Raw genomic sequence first — 23448 nt, 5'->3', positions numbered from 1 at the left:
CCCCAGTCCAGGTAGCCAGGACTTCTGGTAAATAATGGAAAGTGGCCTGGCAAACACATCTGCCACCATACCTGTATCTGTCACCATAATGTTCCAACCAAAGTAGCAACTCCAGTAAGACTAATATGGTCATGGCATGCAAGACAGCGTAAGCTAGAAGCCCTGACAATACTGCACCATATTCCTTTGACTGTGCTGATACTCTAAATAAGCTCTTTTCTGTAAGAACAAGAAGTTCAACCTACCAGCCCTGATCTTTAAAAGAGCCCATTAAGCCATAAGCCCTCTTATATCACAGGTAATAAAACATACTCAGGATCCTGAAGTTCACTACAAGAAGCATTCAAGGGTTTTCACCCAGAAAAGCCAGAGCCCAAGCCCCAGCAGAGGATGGCATTCCTATATGTTCATCTCTGCTTTGCCACAAGCCTTTCACAAACTTCATTGCTGCCACACAGCTCTCCTGAAACAGGAAAACTGAGGTTACACCGAGTTTAATTTAAGGAAAGAAACCTCCCTAATGGATACTGAATCACTTCAACTACTACAGTAATCATCTCCCTTTAAAGATTACAGGCTGCTTAAGGTTTTCCTGTCATTTGCTGTAGTTTTAAAATCAGAGTTTATCAAGTCAGTTATTGCTGAATGTCCCATGATGGGCTCATGGGACTTTTGAATGAACACACCCAGAGTCAACAGCAAAAAACACACAGATCTTTTGCAGTACTTCTTACTTGACATGGCTGCATAAAACCTAATGTCCAGCTAGTGAGACAGATGACAGGAGCAGTCCATTGTGATGAAAAGGAGGCTCAGGGGTGACCTCATTGCTGGTGGCAACTACTTGAAGGGAGGTTGGAGCCAGGTGGGGGTCAGTTTCAGCAGCAGAACAAGGGGACACAGTCTCAAGTTGTGCCAGGGGGAGGTCTAGGCTGAATATTAGGAGGAAGTTCTTGCCAGAAACAGTGATTTATTTGTCAGTGGGCTGCCCAGGAAGGTGATGGAATCACTGTCCCTGGAAGTGTTCAAGAAAAGCCTGGATGAGGCACCTAGTGCCATGGTCTAGTGGATTGGAATCATGGAATCCATGATTCCATGTTCCAAGTTTAGCTCCATTCCCCCTAGTCCTATCACTACCTGACATCCTGGGGTGCTTAGTGCCATGGTTTAGTTGATTGAATAAGGCTGGGTAGTAGGTTGGGCTGGATGATCCTGGAGGTCTCTTCCAAGCTGGGTGATTCTATGACTCTATGGTTAAAACACTTGGCACATCATGTTAGAGGACCTTTTTAAGAGGCAGAAAACGTTTTTAGGGGGCTAGCATTTTAAAGCATGAAGCCCAAGATAGATTGGTGGCAACTCCACCACTGAACAACACATGAAATCCTCAGTTACTTCATGGAAAAGGCCTCTAAATGTGTTGTCTCTGTCAAAGCTGAACCAGGTGACAGTCAGTTTGTGATACACATAGTGGTAATTAAACCTTTAAAAATCAGTATCAAATTCCATTAAGTCTGTCCAGATTGTGCTGCTTTACAATCAGCGTTGTGTCAGAACATGAAAGAGCCTTTTAGAATCATATAGAGACCAAGCTTCCTTCTCATCTACAGCAGATTATTCTAGAGACATTCCCATCGTGTTCCCTGGAGTCATTCCAAAGCTACATGAGATTAATGAAAAGGAGAAGAAAAGAAGGGGGGAGGAGGGTGGAAATCAGCAGTAGGAACACTGATGTTAGAAAGATCTGAGTTTTGATGAGAAGGCTCCGTTTCCAGGAGTCTCACAGCTCAGACTGGCAAGGCACTTTGCTGCCTTCTGGAAGAACTACAGTCTCCCAGTGCTTCAGCTGCAATCAGACACAGATCTGGTGGGGAATACAAAACACTGACTGGTACACTCTTTGCCAGCACGACCCATCAGTGGCTTTCCATGAACTGGACCAACTGGAGATCTCTTAAGAGACACAGACTTCTGTCTTATCTCAGTCACGTTTGAGCAATTTCTGTTTCTATCCTGAGCTCAGTTATACCCAGATATGTACTTAGTCATTACACCAAGTTCACATAGATTCATTTCCCTCCATTTGGTATATATATTAAGTACCTTTGAACTTTCACCTAACCAGACCCTAACAATGATCTTGGAAGTCTCTTCCAACCTGGTTGATTCTATGATTCTATAATGCTAATGGCCTACCCTAGACCTAAGAGTCTAATAGTGTACACTGAGGCACAGGTGTCACTGAGATACAGGAGTGCAGATTTCACAACAGACAATGAAGCATTCAAGGAAAAGACTTACACATTCCCAGTGGAAGTAAATTTCTGCCTTTACTATTAACTTTATGGTTTAAACACTGATTTGAGAGGCTATAAGCTAGGTGCAAGGCAGTAGTGATTTTTGTCATCTTTGTGTCAAGAAGGACAAGGAGCTGCTTGAGAAAAGCCAGCACAGAGCCACAAATATTACAGAATCATAGAATCAACCAGGTTGGAAGAGACCTCCAAGATCATCCAGTCCAACCTAGCACTCAGTCCTAGCCAATCAACCAGGCCATCCTGAACAGGGATCGTCTCAAGTTGTGCCAGAGGAGGTCTAGGCTGGATGTTAGAAGGAAGATCTTCCCGTAGAGAGTGATTGGCATTGGAATGGGCTGCCCAGGGAGGTGATGGAGTCACTGTCCCTGCAGGTGCTCAAGCAAAGCCTGGCTGAGGCACTTAGTGCCATGGTCTAGTGGATTGGCTAGGGCTGGATGCTAGGTTGGACTGGCTGATCTTGGAGGTCTCTTCCAACCTGGTTGATTCTATGATTCTATGGTAATTGCAGAGGGCTACTTCATTAAACCTCTCTAACCTGACTGTCTTGAAGTTCACACTCTGAAGCCGAGCTGTAAGGAGTGCTCTGGGAGGTTTGTTGCTTGGGACTTTGCAAAGGAAATTAGGAAGGGCATCATCAAATGCAGGATAAGGAGCACTGTACCAGCAAAGAGACAGCCTGGGTGATCTAACAGGTCTTTTCCATCACTAACATCCTGTGTCTAGGAACAACCCATTTAATTCCAGGCCAGTCATTTATTATGACAGAGAAGCAAAGTAGAAGGACATATATTCTAGCGAGGAAAACAGTATTTTATTATGCCAGCTGAACTCAGAGGACAGGCAGTGAAAACATTCTTTCATTTTGTACCATTAGCTCAGCCAGGCCTCTGCAATGTAACATTCTGTCACTTTCTGTGGATTAGCTCATTTACAAAAACGTGCTGGTTTGCTCAAATTAGCACAGAGAGAATATTACGCTCCTCGAGCTGCTGCAGCACGACTGTCAGTAGGTTTATGTAATGGATTGTTTTCCTGCAATCCAGGATAAGGGAAATATTTAAACAATAACTGCCATGGGGAGTGTGGACAAGGCAATAATTACTTTCCACGCTGTTAATAAACCTCAAGGCTGCTGGCCAAAGTATATTTGCACTGAAGGAGATGTCTATGGAGATTACATAGGAAATTTTAAGACAGGCAAAGGTCAGGAAGCCCATCTAGGTCTGCTTCCTCTGTTGCACTAACAAGCTGCACCCTCCTCCCATAGCTGTTCCCAGAAAGGTGGGTTTTTTTAATCAAGCACTGTCTGGTGTTCACTAGTTCCTTCTTTGGTGTCCTCTGCTGAATGATTTGCTTAGTACACCAACTAGGGGCAGCCATAATTTGGTCGTTATCCATTTGTTTCCTGTTCAACTCCTGTTTAGCAACATCTTAGCTCTAAAATCAGGATGTCCACTCCACAGGAAATGTCTCATTTCTGTAAAAATAAGATTATTTAGGAATGATTGAAACACTTCAAACCTAAGAGATCACTCAAAGCTCAAGCTCTGTAGCTCAACTCAGCTTCCAGATTGCTGTACTCCCAATTGTCTGCCAGCTCCAGCAAGCCATGTCGGGAGCCTCACATCCCTAAAAGCCAAGCTGGGATTTTTCAGTTTTCCAGGGCTCCTGTCACAGCAGCAAATAGATAAGCCTTGGCTAAAATTAGAGATCTCAGAGCTTTGGAGCAGCAGGTAACCAAAAAGACAGGCTAAGGCTTTCCAGTGGCTGTAAGATTCAGTAGCAGCTCATGATGATATTTGTGTAAGTAGCTCAGACTACAGAACTTTCCATCTGCAATGGGGCATACAACCTGTGACAGCAGTCAGACACCTCAGATCCAGCACAGATCTCTCCCTCCTCCTGGATGTTCATGTTCCCACTTTGACCACTAGTCTGCAGAACATTTCTTTGCAAACCTCTCTTCACTGCCATATTCTCCTCTTTTTGCAGCAGAATGAGCCAAGAGTGAATTTGCTGATAGTGACACTAACGAAAGTCTCCTCTCTGGAGATATTCAAAACCAGCCTGGATGCATTCCTCTGTGATCTGCTCTGGGTGATCCTGCTCTGGCAGGGGGCTTGGACTGTGTGCCAGTTTGAGCATGAACCCAATGTCACCTGGGAGACAAACTGTTTCCTGTTTTCTGACCTTTTTTTTCCTCACCTACATCTGAGACAGCCAGGACAAAGTGTGAACTGAACTTGTAATATTCATTATTGTAAATATTGGTTTTGATTAGGCAGATAGTTCTCGGCAAAACTCTGAGTGAAATAGGCAGGGGTGGATTGGTTGGACTGGATGATCTTGGAGGTCTCTTCCAACCTGGTTGATTCTAGGCTTCTTTTATTGTGCTAGTTTGAGGCTAACTGGAATATTTTAGTGAGAAAAATTAGATTACAGGTGGTGAAAAGGAAACGATGGTGATGTCTGCTGCACTCATAGGCTTGTGAGGTGTATAAAAACAAGAACACAGAACATGGAGAAGGCAGAGCAGGAGAGTCAGAGTGTGTGTGTCTCTGTCACAGGGGGTGCCCTGGGCTGCTTCTGTGTAACTAATTGTTTTGCTTTCTAACTCCCCTTGCCAATCTTCCAACCTCACCTTGCACATAAGATAAACTCTGGGATAAGGTAGAGGGGTGGAAAGAAGGTGGAAAGGTGGTTGGGAGCCCCTCCTGGGGACTCTGGTTTCTGGGAGGGCTGTTGTGTTTCTGTATTACCTTTAACTTGTCTACTTCTGTCTATAGCTAAAATTATTGTAAATACCTGCTTGTACACTGTGCTAAGCTGTGAATAGAAAGCTTCGTTCCTTAATTTCCAGCCAGATGAGTCTAGTCTGGGTGATTTCATAAGAGTAGGGGGGTGGGTAACTCCCAAACCATCACAGACTGGATGAGCTTTTGAGGTCACTTCCAGCTCCTGGAAAAGTAAGTAAATAAATAAATAAAGAGCAAAGGCAGGTCTTCTGCACCATCCTCTTTGAGTTATGCCATGCAGTTTGCTGACAGATAAAGCTTTGTCTCTACTGGTAAATTAGAAGTACCAGGGACGGTTCTCTGGCACTCTGGCCAACTGGCATAAGACAGATTGTATCTATGCCATTAAACTCTCCTTGTTTCCAAAACAGGGTGACTGCATCCAAAACACCTACTGGGAAGAGTCTCTGGGCTGTGTTAATCCCCAGCCATGCCAGGGAATTGTTTTCATACTGGTTGGTGGCAAAAGGCAAAGCTTTTTCTAGTAATTTAACCATATAGACAAGCAGATTCCACTGCCTGGCACTACGACCTGAAACTACCTGATATACTGAGACAGGTCATCCCAACTGTAATTTACCCAGGCTAGTATTAAAAGCAGTGAAAAGTTAACAGCTGCTCAGTTTGCCCACAGAACCAGTGAGCAAGGCTTTAAAAGGAGATTGTCAGTGCTCTCTACACACTGGGAGGGACTGGCTATGCCCACAGAAGTCTCCAAGAAAATGTGCTTCTAATTTAAAAGCTGTGTCAAAGAAATTACTGCTAATAAAAATTGAAAACGGATGCCACGAGCTACAATCATAGAATCAGCCAGGTTGGAAGAGACCTCCAAGATCAGCCAGTCCAACCTAGCACCCAGCCCTAGACAATCAACCAGACCATGTGCCCCAGCCAGGCTTTTCTTGAGCACCTCCAGGGATGACAACTCCACTACCTCCCTGGGCAGCCCCTTCCAATGGCAAATCACTCTCGCTGTGAGAGATTTCAACTGAGGCAACTTACTTAGGCCTTCTCTCACTACAGAAACAGCTAGTCAGGCAACTATTTGTGAGCAGAGAACATCCCCCTTGTTCACATAAGCCAGCACCATAGAAGCAACTGGGAAGAAACACATGGCAGGTGGTCTGTGGCCAGACTCAACCTACCCAAGTGAAGGACATGAAAAAATTCCTATTACCTCATCAACTCCAGAATGGCTTTCTCTTTCATCTGAAGTGCCCCAGGTAAAAGGAGGACCCATCTGTAGCTCTCAACTCTATTGCATTCTGTGTTGTGCTGCTGGAGCAAGCATCTTCATACCAGCTGACAACTGAGCAGAATGAAGCACAGCTGAATCCTATTCCCAGGACACTTCCAGTATTCTGCCTTATGCAGAGAATGGAGAGAACACCTGGTGCAGGAGGCAGATCCAGTAACTCTTATCCTTAGAGAATCTTCATTTTCAGATAAAGTTGTCACTAAAAATTGTCAGATAATAGCTGAGAAAGGCCTTAGGAAATTAAAAAAAAATAATAATCTGGCCTCATAAATCTAGGCTGAGAAAACAGCTCCAGAAACCTTTGGGAGATTTTATAAGGGCCCTAGGAACAGCAAAATAACACACTCAGAGTATTGCATCAGACTCCATTTTCCATTCGTTCAGCATTACTGACTTCTACCAGCTAAGAATGAAGCCTCAGGCTTTGTCAAGACAATCTCTTTTCTGTGAATACCCAGGAACATCTGTAGAGTCATAGAATGCTTGAGGTTGGAAGGGACCTCAAGGATCATCCAGTTCCAACCTCCTGCCACAGGCAGGGACACCTCTCACTAGAACAGGTTGCTCAAGGTCTCATCCAACCTGGCCTTCAACATTTCCAGGGAGGTTGTGGAACACAGAATCACCAAATGGGATTGAAGATCAAAGATCACATTCTGTGATTCTGTGCTGCACAGCCTCCCTGGGCAACCTGTGCCAGTGTCTCACCACCCTCACTGCAAAGAACCCTTTCCTAACATCTAGTTTGAATCTCTCCTCTGTCACTTTAAACCCATTACCCCTCATCCTGTCATTACAAGATCTTGTCAATAGTCCCTCCCCAGCCTTTCTGTAGCCCCTTTCAGATACTGGAAGGCCACTATAAGGTCTCCTCAAAGCCTTCTCTGCTCCAGGCTGCAGAGCCTCAACGTTTGTAGCCTGTTCTCATAGCAGAGCTGCTGCAGCCCTCTGATCATTTTTGTGTCCTCCTCTGGACTCACTCTAATAAATAATAATAAATAAATGGCAAAATGCAACATTTTAAAGGTAATTTACTAAAGGTTAGAGATATATTTCTTCTCTCATGAGACATTTCCCTATACACCTCTGCATAGTCATAATTCTTTCTCAATGAGTAAAAGAATCTTGTCTTGAAGCCCTGGTAGTTATCAGGACCATGGGAAGTCATCATTGCCTTAAACTTATTCCCCACAACAGTTAAGTATTTCCCTTATTTCAAGGCTTCAGGAAAACGAGACATACATAAATCAAGCAACTGAAAGCTAGCTGTGACTTCAGAAGTATGCTATGGCCTCTTCACATCCACTTGGCCAAGTAAAGTTCAGTTTCCAGACAAACTGGTTCCCAGGGAGGCTGCAGAACGCTTCACAGAAGCAGCTCAAATGGGTGAGTAGAGGCCTGACGTGAGAGACTGGCTTTGCTTTCAGCCTCTTCAGTTCAGATGGCATGGTGATAAGACATTATTTTTCTCAATTAATATCCCATCCTGCCACTGTTTGCCAGACTTCGAAGGTCACAAGGCAGTCCTGTGTCAGCCTGACACCTTCTCCCCTTCCCCATATTTCTTCTTCCTCCCTGGGGAAATTTATGTCCTCCTGTGGCATCTGTCCCCTGTCGTCCTTTTGTGAGCATCAAGCCACAGCATGCATTACATTTAGAAATGTTTTCTAACCATAAATAACCTCTACCACGTCTTAGAGGCCTTATGCTCTCCTGCAGTGGCCTCATGGCCCTTGCACTCTGGAAACATTTCTCATACCTGTCTTACCCTCCTATACAGTCTTCCTCTCGTTCTCATCCTTTGCTTTCCTCATCACTTTTTTGCACTCTTAATTTCGTTCTGCAATCTGTCTGCTCTTACTCTGTTTCTGGGGTTTGTATCTTATGCTTGGCTCCCTTTTACACTTGTTCTCCTGCACCAACCTTTTGAATGTCACACAGACTTCTGTCTTCCCTGGAACACGCAGCTCAGGTAAGCTCACCCATCTCACTCATTTCCTTTATGCTCTTCCCTTCGTTTTAGTCTTCACTGGCTGAAATTAAAGTACTAACCCCAGTGGCTGCATATTCCCCAAAACTTTAGCAACCCCCACCTCATCAGCCCCCCTTTCTCAGCCCCTGAGGCTGGTGTGGAGCAACTGTTCAGCATGAGAAACTAAGCTGGGGAACTGGGAGTGCATTCATGCCAGTACTAACTCACATTTGCTCCTTCACTTCAGCCTCCAAATCCAGCACTGTCAGACCACTGCTGAATGCAAAATGCTTTTCTTTTCTGGATTTTGACACAGAGACATTTTCCCTTCTGCCATTTCCCACTTGCCACTATAAACTGTAATGCTACTGTGGAACTGAGTTACACAAGTAAGTTTGCAGGTGACATCAAGGTAGGGCCAGGTGTGGATCTGTTGGAGGGTAGGAGAGCCCTGCAGAGGGACCTTGGCAGGCTGGATGGGTGGGCAGATGCCAATGGGCTGAGATGGAACAAGGCCAAGTGCAGGGTTCTACACTTTGGCCACAACAACCCCAAGCAGCACTACAGGCTGGGGACAGAGTGGCTGGAGAGCAGCCAGGCAGAGAGGGACCTGGAGGTGCTGGTAGAGAGTAGCTGAAATGAGCCAGCTGAGATGTATAAAAGCAAGAACACAAACATAGAGAACACAGTTGCTCTCTGGCTTTGGCTGTCTCCCTTCTCTCTCTCTAACCTACCATCTGTGTAACTAATCCCTCTACTTCCTAACCCCCCTGGCTGATTCTCCAAACTCACCTTGAATGTAAGGCAAAGTCTGGGGTAAGGTGGAGGGTGGAAAGGAGGTGGAAAGGTGGTTGGGAGCCCCTCCTGGGGACTGGTTTCTGGGAGGGCTGTTGTGTTTCTCTATTGCCTTTCACTTGTATATTTCTGTCTATAGCTGTAAATATTGTAAGTACCTGCTTGTATATTGTGCTAAGCTGTGACTGTAAAGCTTCATTCTAATTTCCATCTGCTGAGACTAGTTTGGGTGATTTTCTTCAGTGTGTGAGGGCAGGTAACACCCAAACCATCACATCCCTTATTACATTTCCAGAATCTTACCAAAAACTGACTTTCCACTGGTTTCACTGACAGCAACAAGCTGCTTGGTCTCCCTTCATGCTCAGAACCTCTTCACTGCCTGAGCACAGTTTCAGCCTTGTCTTTTCAGTGTCACTCTCAGAAGGAGTGGATTTGAGCAGAGCAGAGGAATCGGTTAGCTGGCAGGTAGCTAATGCATAGCGTATGCACGTGTTCAGTTCAGATCAAAAAGTGATGTTGCTAGTGATGTTGTTTTCAGCACTTGATCATCCAAAGACATATCCTTCCTCTTCACCCCCTCATCAAAATGTGACAAATTTAGTCCTGTTAAATACTAGAGACAGTGAAATCTTCTGACTACAGCTGGTGATCAGATTATGCCCTAAAGCATAATGACTGATGACACTTGTGCCTTTCATCTCAATTGCTGGCCTCTCTGCAACTCACCTGCCCCATTCTTCTGAGAACCTACTGCAATGGGCAAAATATGAACTTCAAATTGTGCTCTGATAACTCAGTGTATTTTTGTATTGGTAATTATCGAATCCTGAACTGTGCTGTAAAAGAAGAGAGAACATTTTCAGCAGAAGTGCTGGTAAATGGCATTAATTTCCCTAAGACTTCCAAGGTTACAGGTATCAATAAACCAAATGGGCACTTCTTAAGCATAATCTCCTGAGGGTTTAACATACATAACCTGTAGTGTCACCAAAATCAAGAGAAGACACCTTTGCACAAGGAAACCCAACCATTTTCTAGTTAGTTAAAAGAACTTAACTTTGAATCGATTTACCTTTTAAGAAGCAGGGAAAAAGGCTTTGTTTGGTTGTTTGTTTTTAAACAGAATAAAACATTCGAGGAAAAAAAACAAAGACATTTCAGTTTTAAAGTGGGTTAGGAAAGAAGGAACCATCAGGCAATGAGTAATGCTGTTGAGGTGTGAAAGCATTTCAAAGATAGGAATGCAGGAATTACCAGGGTGTTGTAGACCCAGAGTCTAAGAGGTAGAGAAGTACCCTGTCTGCCACACCGGATTAGATCTGAAGCTCATCTGCTTCCAGGAGCTTGAACCAATGAATCTCTAATAGCGGATCAGTGTTCAGCAGATCTCAGGTCAGACACAGCATATTTCATCTTAAATCTTTGACTTTAGCCATTATGTAATTTTTAGGAAATTCATTAGCCAAATAAGAACCCAGTCTAATCTTTAATCTCACTGAATTAATGCTCTCAACAGCGTTCTGTTGCAATGATCACTACAATTTATATGCTTTTCCCCCTATATGCTTTCCTGATGTTTGTCTCCTTCCTAAGGAAGACAACTTTGAATCCTTTGGTTTATTCTCATTAAACATTATTCCTCTTATCCCCACTGTCTTATCCTAAGAGTAAAGAACGCTGAGGAACGTCCCTGTGCTGAGAAGCAGCTCCTTCTGACCTTATTTAGGACTTTGTAAAAGCAGCATTTCCCTTTCTTGGCTGAAAAATTATGCTGAGGAGTGCACATACTTTGTAAGAAGAAGCTATTTAAAGACAGAGGAGAGTCATGGCTAACAAATTGTTGTCTTTGTCTTTTCTTATGAATGTGACCTCAAAAATCGCAGGTGACCCAAGTGCAGTTACTGACTGGTGGGAAGTAGCCTGTCACAACCTAGGAATAGTCCCAAGTGCAGGTGAGCAAATACAGGATTCACACAGCCATGGGGAATGATACCAGGCCATTTAATTATGAGCTAGGTCTTCCCATATATGTTTCTTTTTCACTGTCTCTACACTGCAGAATCTCATCTAATCCAGCCAAAGCAATGCACTGCGTGCACTTCTGTAGATTGCAGTTCATCAGACTGTGCCACCACAATAATGTTCTCTCCTTTAAACTCTTGGAAGTAACTGACAACGTTGGTTTGTGACCCTATTTCCTAAGGACACCCAATAGATGCTCTCTTTTCACACTGAGAATGAGCTCTATATTCCCTTTTACTTACCCAGTGTCAGAGAATATTGTGATTAGTTGGCACTACTGAGGCTGACTGCTTACACTTCCCCATCCACTCACGACTTGGCATGCTTGGTGGCTTTCTTAGCTGTACAGCACACTGACATCAGCCCAGATTGGTAATTTGGGGTTAATTTTTGTCTTTTTGCATGTCTGGTGGTTCTCAGGCAGCTGAGCTCCAGACCATTAATCTCTTCCACACCTGCTTCTCAACAGCCTTCAGTTCACAGAACTCTTGCTACTGACTCAATTCGGTTAGGTGACCTAACAATGTAAAGGTGTTTGCTACCAAGGCCAGTCTCTGGAGTCTGCATTTGACTGATCTTTAAGTAAAGCTTTTGATTTGTGTAATTACTTTTTTTCCTTATGCTTCTGACTGTAGGGATGTCGGGAAATCCCCCATTGCTGATTTGCTCTCTCATTGCCACTGGTTCTAAGATGTAAGGGTTATGTACTTCAGCCACAGCTTTCCAAACTGGTCTTCACTGGTTGTCATCAATTACCCATTTCTGTTCTTCCTGACATCCTACCCATCAAAATTTCCTTCTTATTTGCTAAACCTTCACTTTTGGTGTAATAAGCAAGCATGGAGATCAAACTGCTCTACACTAAAGATCACAGACAAGGAATTAAATATTGTATGTTTTTCATTCATCTTTAATATCGTTACAAGTCTGTTAAGGGATTTGTATCCATTGAACAAAAAGGCTAGAGGCATTACTGCAGCTGAATTCAGAATGCTAAATGTTTAACAACAATGCTGACATTACAAAAGCTGAAATCTCTGATCTCTGCTCTTGAAAGCTATTCAGGTTGGCTGCAGAGGAAAACTATGTCATGGGCACCTGGGCATCTGCATTTTATTCTGTCTCAGTGACCCTCTCTCAGAGGAAGTGAAGCCATAAGGTCCTGTTCCAGTAACAATGAAGAGAAACTAATGAAGAGCTGGTTTATAGCCTTTTCCCAATCCTGATGTCCTGTCTGTGTCTGGAGGGCAAGTATAAAACATGTTTTTCAGTGCTACAGAAGGAAGTACAAGTAATTAGTCCTCACCAGGCAATTCACACATGAGGTTAATCAGGCCCCTTGCTGGTTTTAAAGCAGAGAGGACAAACAGCAAGCTGAGTGCTCAGTGAGACAAGGTCAGCATGAGAGTGAGGGCAGGCAAATGGGAGCCTGTGTACCTCAGCAAAAAAGGGATCTGGGTGAATGTTTTTAGGGAGCCTACCCTGGCCCTGTCTCCTATCCATCATCAGCTCTGCAAGCAACGGCAAGAGGAGCCTGAGTCAAATGGCTGTGGAAAAAAAGGCTTGCAGCTCCACAGAGGTGCTCCCTCAAGGACCCAGAGAAGACACCACACAAACCTCTCTCAATCCTTAGATCCAGTAGCCCACTACCACTCTTTCATCAGTGGTGGCACTTTGGCCTCTCCTGAGGTTAGCTTGCTTGGCTCAGAGCACATAGGTAAGCACATCAGGGACAGACCAAACAGGGAACTGTTATTTCTCTGTTCAGAAATATCACAAATACATTTGTTTGACTTGGAAGAGCTGGGAGATTTCCCTCACCTAAATATCTCACAAAGGTTGAATATGGATTTTCTTTCTGAAGCATAGCTTTTATTCCTTCAACTCACACACACGTGAAACCAAGATGTGATGTCTTGTGCAAACCAGGAGTTTTGTAGTGAGTGGCAGAGGGTGTCATGGTGCTAAGCTTTGCTGTGGGGCTCTCAGTATGGCACAGCATGAATGGGTGCACCATGGAGCATGTGCATTTTCCAGTTCATTGCTGAGTTTGGCCACCATTAGAGGAACTGGGCTCACTACAACTTAGTAACTATTATAAGATAACAAAATGCTTAAGTACAAACTGTCCTTTGAAATTAGGCACGTTTCCTGATTGCAAAGCATTTCCCTTCCACTACCTTCTTGAGCTTTCTTTACCAAGCAAGCCTATTAGCAGTACCATAAAGGTCCTGCTATCTCAGTTCACAGAATCAGTCAGGGTTGGAAAGGACCACAAGGATCATCTACTTCCAACCCCTCTGCCACGGGCAGGGATACCCTACCCTGGATCAGGCTGGCCAGAGCCAGGAGCGTCAGAATTAAGGAACTTCTGTCCAGTGCTTGCTTTCAAAAGCTCAGGAGCTACAACTTTGATTTTAAAATCACCTGTCTTTTTAAATATAAGGTTGCCAGATGGAGTAGCTCCCTGGCTTTATAAACACAGGGTTGCCTACTCCTCCTAACCAAACTGCAGAGACAGTACTGTCTTCTGCAGAGGAACCCCACAGGGTAGTTTTTGAGCTAATAAAACATTTTTTACTATTTCTACAAGACATTTGCAATGCTTTCCTTTAAACAAGTGTGACTTGACTTAACTTTGTAACAGGCCTTGACAACTGAATGATTTTTGCAGTGGTATAGTGTTCAGTTGGTACTTTACAACCTTGGCAAGAGTTCCTTATCGCTGATGTATTTCCCTCAGCAGTATTTTCTCACACTGCCTTCTGCCCCTCTCAGTTAGAATACTCAGGTATAAAAACTGTATACATTTTCAATAGTTCCATGCTCATTTTCAACTTCTTGCAGCAGCAAACACAGTCCAGTTTACATAGTCCTGCTGAGAAGCAGAGGAAGAAAACCTAACCTCACACTTTTCTGTAGACATGAATACGAGCTGAGATGTTTCCTCTCCCTCTTTCAGTCATTGTTCACATAGTAGCAGGCTTTTCCTCTTCATTCCTTTATTCATTCTGAATAGTGTTTTACTCCTCAGCTAGTCCCCTTGACTTCAGTGGTACTCCAGAGTAAATGATTTGTCAGTGGGGATCAGACTGCAAGGTCAGGGCCTCAGATTGTGAAATCTTCCTTGCCTGGCATACCATTGTAAAGCACTGTGAACACCTACTGTATGCTGAGGTGGATTGCCATCATAACAGCGTCCATAGTGCTGCAGACTTCCATAGTGCTCTTCAACAGGAAGATTTTTCAGTCCACAGCCCTCAACCTGCAAACTAATCTCCAAAAAGAACTCCTCAGCCCTGTACAAAGTACCACTGGATTCAATGGGGCTCTAAGCAGATGCAGCATATTTCCTGTGTGACACAGATGGAAAGACTGTGGGTTTAAGGGATAAAACTTGACAAAACCACTTCTACCCTACAAGAGTGGCTTCTGCTGCCTAGGAGAATTTATAGAATCATAGAATCAATCAGGTTGGAAGAGACCTCCAAGATCAGCCAGTCCAACCTAGCACCCAGCCCTAGCCAATCAACCAGACCATGGCACTCAGTGCCTCATCCAGGCTTTTCTTCAACACCTCCAGGGATGGCAACTCTACCACCTCCCTGGGCAACCCATTCCAATGGCATATCCCTCTCTCTGTGAAGACCTTCCTCCTAATATAAGTGAGAGAGCTGGTCATAAGGGGTTTGAAAATTACAATGCTCAAGCAAGTCACAATTCTCTGCTTTTTAGCTCCCTCCTTAGACTGGATCTGTACACAGTGTGATGCTGATTCCTGCACTAGTCCTTTAAGCTTCAGTCCAGCAAGGAGCTTGTGCTCATGTTGGTTTCAGCATGTGGATCTGTGCCATTGCCATTATTAAGCCTGCATGAGTGTCTGCAGTTACATGCTTAGCTGTGAGTGTTCTTTGTTTCTGAAGGCAGAGGAGATGCTGGCTTGGAAGCACCAACCAACACAGGCCCACCTCTCATTTGTCTCACTTTTATAACTTAGAAACTCTTCCTTCACTTTGGTAATAATGTAAAGCATCAACTAAAAATTGCAATGCATGCATTTCATTTGAGTTTTATTGCCTTAACAGACAGCATTAGATTACAAAAGAGGACATTTTTCTTCTCAGTTTTAGCTTATTCTTATGATTTATGACTAGATACAGCGAGAGTTCATAAACTTCCCTGACCTGCTGACAGTTTTTACAGGCTCCTTGATTTATTTCCATCTCAAACTTAACAGCTTTCATGTGACTGATATTCCTAGAGTCCTGGCATGGCTGCAGCACAGCCTGTGAGAGCTCCTCTAATCTCCATGTTACTAATTTAAATGAAGTCTTGGTCTGTTGTCTAAAAAAGACATTTGTCATCTCACGGAGGTTTACAGATCCTCTTGTAATGTAATGTCAGACACTTCTGAGATATGAGTTTTATAGAGCCTCCTGATATTGAGTGCTGTAAGACACACCAAGGTCACTTCAATATGCCAAAGAGAAGAAAAAAACCACAACATTTGCAAAACAAGAGAAGAGGAATTCCTAAGGAACTACATTCTATCGAGGACGATTAGGAATGATTTATACCATCCGTAAGTACATTTCAAAGATAAATCTGGTACTGGGGAGGAAGAGGGGGGCAGGAGGGGAGGTGAAACCTGAAGCCAGAAAAATCCACAGACATCCACCCTACAACTCTGAGTTCCTGATGAAAACAAACAAACTAAAACCAGAACCAAAAACTCATAGAGAAATATTCTCACAGTCACAGAGGCTGCAGCATCAACAGTTTCCTAGCATGCTCTGAAGCTACTATGCTACCTAAGGCTGCTCTTTCAGCAAAGATGCAGCTGGCACATTGTGCACTTTCCAAACAACAACAAAACAACAAACAAGCACCAAAAAAAAAACTAAAAAAAAAAAAAAAGCCCAAACCAACCAAAGACCAAAGTAGTAAGGAAGAGAGAAGGGTAAGAGAGCGAGGATGACGTATGGAAAGTCGCTGTTGCTCTAGGCTCATACACCATCCAGCTGAAGACAGAAAGATATCATTCCTTTTCCCCCAGGACATTCATAAACTGTCAAAAGGTAAATGACACAGAAGTCAGGTGGAAGAAACCTAACTGGAAAACATCACATGGCTTTTCTTCAACACCCATGGATCCAGGAGAGAAAGAAAAACCCCTGTAAAAATTTGTGGAGTTTTGGAGGTTCTCCAGGGAGTAGGCTTTAGGCATTTGAGGTCAACTCTGATGAAGCCTTGGTCTGACAGAAATTTGCTTTTGTAATATTTGTAGATCAGATAAGAACTGACAAACAACACTAGGTTATGACACGCTGGAGATATGAATGCAGGTTGCCCAGATCATACGATTGATTGAACTCTTTTATTTTTGCTGAAGAAGTTTAGCTAGTGTTGTTGGCAACACACACAGAGCACTAAATAAAAGCTACATACAGTAGCTTGTCAGAATTTATAAAAGAGCAATCGACATTTGCTTTACTGTCAAAACATCAGCCTACAAGTTTCATCTCTTTGGAAGCAGAATCTGGGAAATAAAAGAATGCTATACAGCATAATACCTTCAAATCACAAATGCCATGGTTAAGTCAGAACCAGGAATGAGAGCTGCTCTCATGCAATGAGCTCTGCATATCCTGAAACAAAACAACATGCTTGTGAGTTCCCTTGCAGCAAGCCACCAGAAGCAGTTGCTGTATAGCAACTGTTCAGTATCTTTACTGATCATCTGGACCAAGAGATTGAGTCCAACCTCAGTAAGTTTGCACATGACACCAAGCTAGAAGCAGCTGTGGATCTGTTGGAAGGTAGGAGAGCCCTGCAGAGGGAACCTGACAGGCTGAGGCCAATAGGATGAGATCGAACAAGGTCAAGTGCAGGGTTTTACACTTTGGCCACAACAACCCCAAGCAGCACTACAGGCTGGGGACAGAGTGGCTGGAGAGCAGCCAGGCAGAGAGGGACCTGGGGGTACTGGTAGATAGGAGCTGAACATGAGGCAGCAGTGTGCCCAGGTGGCCAGGAGAGCCAATGGCATCCTGGCCTGCGTCAGGAACAGTGTGGCCAGCAGGACAAGGGAGGTTATTCTGCCCCTGTACTCAGCACTGGTCAGGCCACACCTTGAGTGCTGTGTCTAGTTCTGGGCTCCTCAATTCAAGAGAGATGTTGAGGTACTGGAAGGTGTCCAGAGAAGAGTAACAAAGCTTGTGAGGGGCCTGGAGCACAGCCCTGTGAGGAGAGGCTGAGGGAGCTGGGGGTGCTTAGGCTGGAGAAAATGAGTCTGTCTACAACTACCTGTAGGGAAGCTGTAGCCAGGTGGGGTTGGTTCTATAAATACAGAAACAAATGTGGATTTGTCACACAGCTTCCTGTTCTAGAGTCCAAACACAGACAATTGCACTGCAGAGAGATATGGAAAAACAGTATCACCAGGACTGTACAGCTCCTTCAGCTGTAGTGCAGCAAAATGAATTCCTAAGAACACTCTGGGACTTTGTGCCTAACTTCAGAATTTGGAGGCATATAGGAATTAAAGTTCAAAGATATCATTCACTGAAGAACCTCTAAGATTTCTTTCTACTCCTCAGAAACATAAAAAAGCCATAGAGCACACAGAATAAAAAGGTCTCAACACTTACCTTTCCAGGATTACATGATGTTTTCAATGGAAAAATCACATCCTCTTTCGGGCAAAGGTTCACTTTTCACGCAGGATCCATTGGATCCAAACAAACACTGCAGTAAATCAGCTTTGTGGAACTAAGTTTGTTTTCTCTTGCTGGTCTATGTCTTGAGAACTGCTTTTCAGCCATTTCTGTAGGAGAAGAAATTAGTTAATACCCTGGTAGGTTAAGTTTTATTCTATAGTCAGTAAAATCAGAAACGAAAGACCAGCATCCCATGAGCTACCTCTTCTCACTTTTATAAGGACACAGAACACTTCTGCAAGGACAGACTGATTCTCAGTAAGACTAATTCCCTGATGAATTTTCTCAGTAAGACTATTTCCCTGATGAATTTAAACACATTGCTCATTCTTAATTAACACATTACTAAACAAGTACTTTTGTTTCTACTTATATATCTGTCATTACTTATGAAGATATCTTACAATAAAAGTCCCTTCTCTCCCTGAGCAGTAAACTCACCTGCACCAAGCCTCTGGAGAGCAGGGGGGCCAGTGGGTCTGTGAAATCATAGACTCATAGAATCATAGAATCAACCAGATTGGAAGAGACCTCCAAGATCATCCAGGCCAACCTAGCACTCATCTCTGGCCAGTCAACCAACCATAGCACTAAGTATCTCATCCAGGCTTTTCTTGAACACCTGCAGGGATGGCGACTCCACCACCTCCCTGGGCAGCCCATTCCAAGGCCAATCACTCTCTCTGGCAACAACTTTCCCCAAACATCCAGCCTATGCCTCCCCTGGCACAACTTGAGACTATGTCTCCTTGTTCTGTTGCTGGTTGCCATCAATGAGACTTGTAAATCCACAGAAGATGTACCTTCACAGACATCCCTTTCCTCACTTCTTCCCACAGTCTCATCAAGGGGACAGCAGATCTGGGCAAGAGGTCAAGGACAACATTTTTTCATGCCTTGTTTCATTCCTAACTTTATCTCACATTAGCCTACTACTGCCTGTTTGGAAACAAGTAATATCTGCATTTCGAGTCACATGGAGCAAATACTGGTTTTGGCTGTAGGACTCTGCATGCCCTCCTATAAAAAGAGTTGAGGTCTGTGCTGGAAGGCCAGTAGGCCTATTAGATGTCCTGGCTTGCCCCACCTTTCTGCTGATGGGGGAAGCAAGGGCAGGAGAAAACAAAGGCTTGGGCCATTATGTCCCCTCCCAAAGTGACAAACAGGTTCCCACAGGTGTTTAGGTACTTGCTGGTGTCTTGCCCAAATAAGGGTGAGCAAGCCCTGGGGTCACCTAACATGGTCAGTTTGGCAAATGCCATTCTGATTGGTGAATCTCTGTGGCCAAAGGAGCCTTTGCACTCGGGCAAGTAATATAAATGGAGCTAAGTTGCAAGCAGTTGTGCTGCCTCTGCCTAACTGCACTGCCTTAGTGTGTGCTGCTCTGCTCTACGTCCTGTTCTGCCCTGCCTCATTGCTCTCAGCTTGGACAGTGTGGAGGTGTTGAAGGCCAGGTTGGATGAGGCCTTGGGAGGTGGGACATATGGGAAGTGTCCCTGCCTATGGCAGGGGGTTGGAATTGGATGATCCTTGAGGTCCCTCCCAACCTAAACCATTCTATGATTCTATTTCAACAACATACATATCTAGAGAGTGATGTTAAAAATCCTCGCTGGTTACTTGACAGGATCTCACAAAAGGAAAGCTTGAGGGGGAGGAGGAAAAAGGAGAAGGAAAAAACCCAGCTCTCAATTGTGCAGTGTCTTTTCTGTGTACCTCAACTGCATCCTTTATACCAGCCTTTCATCTTCCCAACAGCTAACTCAGGGCATATTTACATTAAAAATAGAAGTTGGGTTTGTTACAATTTGTTGAGACTGCAAATCTCCAAACAAAGGTGGTGGTATTCCTTCTCTCTGTGCAGTTTTCACTTGGCTACCAAATGTAATCTAACTGACCCTTTAGAATAGCCTTAAAAAATCAGAAACAGTGCTCTCCTTGAGAACTCATGAAGGATGAAAGATGATAGCTTCTGCTTTGTTGTCTATGGTTTACTCAATGAAAGGTAGAGAAAAGGAAACTTCACTAGTTGTATACTGATTGCTTGGCTTTATTTCCTAGAACAAAGACACTATTCCTTCAAAGAATACAACTGGTATCAGAGGAAAATGGGTTTAATATTTGACATGCATATTTAACACTGTGGCTGGATTTTGTTCAAGTGAAAGGAATTTATCCATGCCAATTAAATAATTCATTGTGTGGTTCAAAAGACCCTGATTAGAGTTACACCACAAACCATTCTGCTTCTCCTGCTTTAATTATGAATTTATAGTTAAAGCACAGAGTTTCAGGGCTGGGTTCCACTTCCCACTCTGTGATGGGGGAATTTCCCTTCATCTCAGCCTTCTTGGGCTACAGCCTTTGCTTCTGCAAATTGATGGAAGCTCAAAACCCAGAAAGACATTCTGCTGATTTACACCAGCCATAAATTTGACCTCTTTAGCAATGAAAAGATGGGAATGAAGATACACTTCATGTGTCAGAAGAGTTACTTTGTGGATGCTGGGTGAAGCATTTAATTCTTTGTAACAAAGTAGACCAATACCTAACCTCAACAATACAAACAGTATCACTAAAATCATAGAATGGTTTAGGTTGGAAGGGACCTCAAGGATCATCCAGTTCCAACCCCCTGCCATAGGCAGGGACACCTCCCACTAGAACAGGTCACTCAAGGCCTCATCCAACCTGGCCTTGAACACCTCCAGGGAGGGAGCAGCCACAACCTCCCTGGGCAACCTGTGCCAGTGTCTCACCACCCTCACTGCAAAGAACCCTTGCCTAACATCTCCTTTGAATCTCCCCTCTGCCACTTGAAGCACATTACTCCTCATCCTGTCATTACAAGACCTTGTCAATAGTCCCTCCCCAGCCTTCATGTAGGCCCCCTTCAGATACTGGAAGGCCACTCCAAGGTCTCCTCAAAGCTTTCCCTCATGCAGGCTGCAAACCCCCAAGTCTTGTAGCCTGTCCTCAGAGCAGAGCTGCTGCAGCCCTTTGAGCATCTTTGTGGCCCTCCTCCGGCCTGACTCCAACAGTTTGCTGTCCTTGTGTTGAGAACTCCAGAACTGCACACAGTACTCCAGGTGAGGTCTTGTCCTACACTTAGCTGATGAACAGCTTGAACACAGAAATGCATTTCAGGAACAGGACAGCAAATTCCACTGTAGAATTTTCTTTCCTTTTTCTCCTTTCTATTTGGTTGAATGTTCTCACTCTTTGAGATCTACAGAAATAATATTGCCTAGATCATCTCTGAAAGCAGTATCTTGCTGCCTTTGCTATGGCTGTTCTTCTTCATCAAGTGCTCTAACTAACACAGGAGAAATGTCTATTTCTTCCTGACTGGGCTAAAGTGTGAGGAACTGAACTTCAAAGATGCCAGGCCAGATTGGATAGCAAACATCAAAAGCTTCTGACTTGTGCTGAGTAAACTTTGTGTTCTGACACACGAGTTCTTATCTGTTCTGTTCCACACTTGAGAGGGAGAGAGCTGAATCTAACCAAATCACATTGGATTTTCTTACAGCTGTCAGCTTGGAAAAATATCAGGGTGCAAAGGAACCACTTAAAAACAGGGTGGGGAAAATATGTTTTTGTTAGTTCCTCAGCAACACAATATTGCCAAGATGGTGGCTCCTGTGAAAATTAGGAAGTATTAGTTACAAATCACACTGTTATTTATTTATAGTGCTCTGTAAAGGACTTCCCCTCCCTCCCCCCCCTTCTTGTAAACTGAGATATTATGGAAAATCTGTTCTTTCAAACAGGGTGTTTACACCACAACTCTTCTGCATGTTTTGTCAGCAGCTTATTCCATTTGTTCATTCTCATTTCTGTTTTGACATTTACTTTGCTAGTTACTGCCATGAAAAAAATGTAAAACAGAATCATAGAATCAACCAGGTTGGAAGAGACCTCCAAAATCAGCCAGTCCAACCTAGCACCCAGCCCTAGCCAGTCAACTAGACCATGGCACTAAGTGCCTCATCCAGGCTTTGCTTCAACACCTCCAGGGACGGTGACTCCACCACCTCCCTGGGCAGCCCATTCCAATGCTAATCACTCTCTCTGGCAACAACTTCCTCCTAACATCCAGCCTGTACTTCCCCCTGCACAACAAAAGACAGAGAATGAGGGAAAGGGAAGGGGAAGGGGAAGGGGAAGGGGAAGGGGAAGGGGAAGGGGAAGGGGAAGGGGAAGGGGAAGGGGAAGGGGAAGGGGAAGGGGAAGGGGAAGGGGAAGGGGAAGGGGAAGGGGAAGGGGAAGGGGAAGGGGAAGGGGAAGGGGAAGGGGAAGGGGAAGGGGAAGGGGAAGGAGAGGAGAGTCCTTTTGTTGAGATTGTTAAAGTCATTTAACAAAATTAGAAATTCTATCCCGCTGCTATTAATTACACAGCTTTAAGAATAGCTTTTTAAAACCTCAGCCTGCTTGTTCATAGCACTCTATGGCAGTGTGGGATGCAGGAAACAAGTGTGTTTCACTCCACCTTCTTCATTATTCAGCTACAATGCATTTACCACATGGATCCTCCTACTCATGACAAAGTCTTAATTACATTGATGATGCTCCATTCTGATGAAGGATTGAAGTTCCAGTAAGGTGACAAGGAAGTTTCATATCTCCTGGGAAATGTAATTGCAACATCTGCTTGGAATCAAGCAGCAAGCCTTTAGGTTTTGTAGTTTTATTCAAGGATTTAGCCTCTGAACCTAGAAAGTCTGAGTGCTTACCTTACAAGATTGAAGCCCCAGGATGCATCATTTCACAGCAGTGAAAGAAGAGATAGTAGAGTACCATTTCATATTGCCATGGAGCACTTGCTTTCTACAGGTACTCTACATGAGTTGGAGCATGTGCCATCTTTCCATTACAACTGAAAGGTAACCTGTCAGAGATAGAAGTGACAGAACACAAAATGTAAGCTTCTCTTATTACAGTATTTTCACAACCAAGCTGTGTGGCACAGTCAACTTGCTAGAGGGAAGGGATGCGTCCAGAGGGACCTGGACAGGCTGCAGAGGTGAGCCCAGGCCAACCTCATGACATTCAACAAGGCCAAGTGCAAGGTCCTGCACCTGAGTGGGTGCAGTCCCAAGCACAACTCCAGGCTGGGTGGGGAATGGCTGAGAGCAGCCCTGAGGAAAAGGACCTGGGGATCTGGAGTGATGAAAACCTCAACATGAGCCTGCAGTGTGAGTGCAGCCCAGACAGCAACTGTGTGCTGGGCTGCAGCAAGAGCAGTGTGGGCAGCAGGGCAAGGGAGGGATTCTGCCCCTTTGCTCTGCTCTCCTCAGACCCCACCTGGAGTCCTGTGTGCAGTTCTGGAGCCCCAACACAAAAAGGACATGGAACTGTTGGAGTGAGTCCAGAGAAGGCCACAAAGATGCTCAGAGGGCTGCAGCAGAGTTGGGGCCCTGCAGCGTGCAGAAGAAAAGGCTTTGAGGAGACCTTGGAGTGGCCTTCCACTATCTGAAGGGGATCTACAGGAAGGCTGGGGAAGGACTATTGGCAAGGTCTTGTAATGACAGGATGAGGAGTAATGTGCTTCAAGTGGCAGAGG

At 44.3% G+C, this 23448-nt stretch overlaps 1 long non-coding RNA gene across 1 annotated transcript in view; it reads right to left on the bottom strand.

The window, feature by feature from the left end:
* The window catches only part of LOC135186433 (uncharacterized), a 65284-nt gene extending 42522 nt beyond the window's left edge, over positions 1-22762 (bottom strand). The window contains exons 1-2 of the long non-coding RNA XR_010306861.1: positions 22619-22762; positions 17814-17989 (exon numbers count right to left, since the gene is read on the bottom strand). This is a non-coding gene — a long non-coding RNA (uncharacterized LOC135186433). The remainder of the gene's footprint in view (positions 1-17813; positions 17990-22618) is intronic.
* Positions 22763-23448: the final 686 nt, after the last annotated feature.

This window comes from Pogoniulus pusillus, chromosome 25, assembly GCF_015220805.1.
Source record: "Pogoniulus pusillus isolate bPogPus1 chromosome 25, bPogPus1.pri, whole genome shotgun sequence".
In the NCBI taxonomy this organism is placed as follows: Eukaryota; Metazoa; Chordata; class Aves; order Piciformes; family Lybiidae; genus Pogoniulus; species Pogoniulus pusillus.
Note: the sequence above shows the minus strand (reverse complement) of the source record. Positions and strands in the feature narration are given on the sequence as shown.